Source organism: Teleopsis dalmanni, chromosome 2 (assembly GCF_002237135.1).
Source record: "Teleopsis dalmanni isolate 2A chromosome 2, ASM223713v2, whole genome shotgun sequence".
Classification (NCBI taxonomy): Eukaryota; Metazoa; Arthropoda; class Insecta; order Diptera; family Diopsidae; genus Teleopsis; species Teleopsis dalmanni.
This window is the reverse complement of record NC_051847.1, coordinates 236,820,992-236,825,369: the sequence shown is the minus strand read 5'-3', so window position 1 is coordinate 236,825,369 and position 4,378 is coordinate 236,820,992.

Genomic DNA, 4,378 nt, shown 5'->3' with positions numbered 1-4,378 from the left:
TACCATTACAGGAAAAACCACACAAGGAGGCAGTTCATAAATGCATCGTAACTCCTCCACAGAGTTCAACGTCTCATAGGGAAAGTCCAGAAGTAGGTTATCAACAAGCATATGCACAACAGTCGCTAGTTAACTACAATCAGAATACGCAACCACGAGAGCAAAAGTATCAAACCGAAGAGCATGACTTATCATCACGTCCAGCACTGCCACAACGTTTAATGACAGTACCGGAGTCATCGCATGTCAATCATCCAGTACTACCAACTTCTACAAGTTCAGAATCATCATCGCAAAGGCCACAGGGGCATTCACAAGGTAATTTTAAATCATCATCGCAAACGCCACAGGGGCATTCACAAGGTAATTTTAAATCATCATCGCAAACGTCACAGGATCATTCACAAGGTAATTTTAAATCATCATCGCAAACGCCACAGGGGCATTCACAAGGTAATCTTAAATCATCATCGCAAACGTCACAGAGTCATTCGCAAGGTAATTTCAAATCATCGGTACAACCAAAAGAACTTGAGCCGCAGCCGCCATCTTCGGTTAATCAGCCACAGTCACCACGAGAAGCACCACCAAGAGATAATCACCAGTCCGGTCCACCATCATCTTCGTCATCAACCACATCGCCACAAAGGAATTCTACTACAGTATCGCCAATAGCGGACAATCGTCAAGTACAACCTACGAAGTCATTAGATCCATTAGATATCAATGTTTCAGATAGTAAACTTAACACGGAACTACCAAGCCAAGGAATTCAAGCAAAGGATAAAGTCAAGCATGACAGTCAACAAGAAACATGGTCACCACAAGAGGAATTGAACGTCAGTCAACCAAGCACAAAAGGAAACAAACCAAAGATTTTCGTACAACGTCTAGGTACATTTAAACGAAAGGATGACCATCATCATGTCAGCAACCAAGATGAGTATTACAAAATTTTCAAGTGTCCAAAGATTAGAAAGAGAAATCGAGCCTCGTTCTAAAAGGAATATTAGTAACACAAGTATTAGCATGTATCATATGGAAAATAAGGGATAAATGGAAAATCAGAAGTATCAAGTGCAAATTTGCCGACGAGGGGTCATCAACGTATCATTAAAATAAAGTTTTAGTTTAATTTCTGTTCTGAAGAAGGAGGGAAATGTAACGACACAAATTTACAAAGTAAATTTCTGTGCTACATAAAACAAGAAGCAGAGAAAAACACAGTCTGTGTGTTAAATAACCGCCACCACTACACATAATATATCTAACAACTCACATGAAAATCACTGAAGGCGACTTAACTGGAAAATATAAAATTGAATTAAAATATTTATTTGAAATATCATGGACATTACCTGGGATCCTCGATGCCAATGTGCCGCGGGCATCGCTACATGAAATGTGCAAATTCTAAAAATATACGAAAAAAACAAAATCAACGTTTGGTTAAAACTTTTATGAATGGAACACTTATAAACGCAACAACAATGAACAATTATCGGCGAAACATGTGTAAATTTTAAACAAATGTCTATTTTTCTACAATTATATAGAAATAAAACAAAACACAAAACAATGTAACACTTATCACAGAAAACACGTTTAATTATTGAACAAAGATCTATTTGAAATATATATAAATAAAATAATACACAAAACAATTTAACACTCATGTTTGTACAATTTTATTTTTATAAACAAAACACAACAAAACAAAACTAAGCACGCCAACATCAATTTTATTTCTTTTAATATTTCTTTTCTGTTCACATTTAGATAATATTAAATTCACAGAATATATATGTATATTTAATACCTTGTTTTGTAGTATTAAAACACTTTACTTTTAATATAATAATATTTAATATAATATAAACTAAAAAGGAATAACACACGAAATAAAGAAACACGGCGCGTAGTAAAAGTACTAAAAATCACGGCGAAGCAGAAGAAGTGAGAAAACAGTAGAACACAAAGTTCAACTTCACGGCGAAGTCAAGTACAGCAAAGAATACCGGTACGCTACACCAAAAAGCTCCGGTATGCTCGATATAAAAGGAGGTACATTTTATATAATCAGGGACTTGGTTTGCGACAAGTGAAAGAGCAAGTACTCTGGCTCATTGGGCCTTCTGGTAAATTTTACCAAACTTGAAATTTTACTTTTCCTGAAACAAGTACACTGGCCTATTGGTCATCTGGCACATTGTGCCACAAATCTGGTTCTTTGAATCAAACGTAGTGTAAAATTCCTTTCCTGTCTTATATGTATATTTTTTAACCTGGCTTATTCGGTCAAATAGTTTTTTACAGCACGGAGGAAACGTTTTGTTTATTTTTTTTTACAACAGAAGAGGGGCTTAAGAAGTCACACGGGTTTTGCTAAGATTCTTTTAACAAGGAGTATATGGAGAAGTGGGAAATTTTGGCATCAACATAATTTTTTTATTTATTATTAGAAATGTTTCCAATGAATTTTAATTAAACTTTGTTAATCATAAGTTTATGAAATAATAAAGTTATATATATAATTTATACATATAAATCACGTTCTGTTTTCTTCTAAAACCAACGTCTCGGCAAAATTATAAATATATTGTCACGACTCTGGACGACGGCTGAGGATACCCCAGCAAAAACTAAAAATTTTTGAACGTCACCAAAAGTGTCGTTACAAGGCCAAGGATAGCATCAACTTTGATGTGATCAAGATCAATGAATCTTTTTGACTGTCGCACGCCTGTTTGGGTGCGTGCTTCCAGTGTTCAAGTAGATGTTGTTTCTCCCGTTCACATAATAAGCTATATGTGAAGCTATTTGTTACCCCGCAGAAGGGCTCTGGACCAATGAAAGGAGTACATACACCCTTCTTTGCTAGGGAGTCTGCTATTTTATTGCCCTCATGCCCTTCGTGTCGCGGTACCCACATAAAAGTAACATAGTTCCTCGATGCTAGGGTGTTGAGAAGTTGAAAGTATTCCCAGACCAACTTTAATTGGAATAAAGATTTTGCTAAAGATTTTAGAGCTGCTTGGTTGTCTGAAAAGATGCAGACAACCAAGCATCCTCGGGTGCCCCTTCGTATGCATTCTCTTGCACATAGCTCTAAGGCATGGACCTCTGCCTGAAAAATGGATGCAGTTTTACCCATTGCGATTGCTTTGCGGAATTTCGGTTCTATAACTCCTGCTTCCGCACTGCCATCTTCCATTTTGGACCTATCAGTACACCATAATTGTGGGCCCTGTTTTAAGTTAATTTAATTGTTTCTCCAGGTGGCTCGGTCACTAATGACCACTTCGAATTCCCTGAAGAAAGCTAAATTTCTATTAATCTTGTCAAAGACCTTAAGGCACGGAGAGTTCCAGACTTCATCTAGAATCTTTGCGTGTCCTGTCAGATTGCCCTCTTTAAGATTACATAGATAAGGAAGCCTTAGTGTGGCACTGGTCGCAGTCCTTTTAACTGTAATGTGTAATGGAGTGAGTCCAGTAAGCATTGCTAGGGCTTCTGTGGGGCACGTTTTCATTGCTCCCGTTACGCTTAGGCAGGCTGTTCGATGAATCTTATTGAGGGTCATCTTAGCCTTTGCCTGATTTACCCTTGGCCACCATGCCAAGGATGCATAGGTGATCATTGGTACTATTACGGTCTTGTACGACCAAGCCATCATTTTTGGTCGCAGACCCAATGTTTTGCCATACAGTCTTTGGCACGCATAAGTTGCTCTTAGAGCTTTGCCAGTTAGATATGATAAGTGATTTTCCCAAGTTAGAGTTTTATCTAGAATTACTCCTAGATATTTCATTTCCTGAGATAGAATTAAGTCAGTGTCCCCTAACTTAAGGGTCCCTAAATTCATCTTCCTTCTTCTAGTGGAGGGTACTACGTTTGTTTTATTCGGATTAATCAAGAGTCCTTTCTCTTGACATCAATCTTGAGTGATTTCAAGAGCTAGTTGCATACGATCGGATATGGTGCAGTCAAATTTGCCTCTAACCATGATAACCAGATCATCTGCAAAGCCCTGAACTTCATATCCGAGGTCACTAAGAGACTGTAGGAGTTCGTCAATGACCAATAGCCATAGGAGCAGTGATAGAACACCTCCTTGAGGGCATCCTTCGGTTGACTTGACAGTTAATCTCTTCGCCCCCATTTCAAAGATTATCGTCCTTTTTTTCAGCATATTGAGAATCCATGTTATGATCAGTCTGTGTATTCCTTTCCTGACCATTCCTTTCTCAATTGTTCTGAATGTTGATGTGCAGAGAGCTATTTCCTTACCGTCTAAAGCCTTCTCAATTTTACTTGTTAGACTGTGTATAGCGGTCTCGGTCGATTTGCCCGACTGATAAGCATTCTGTTCAATATG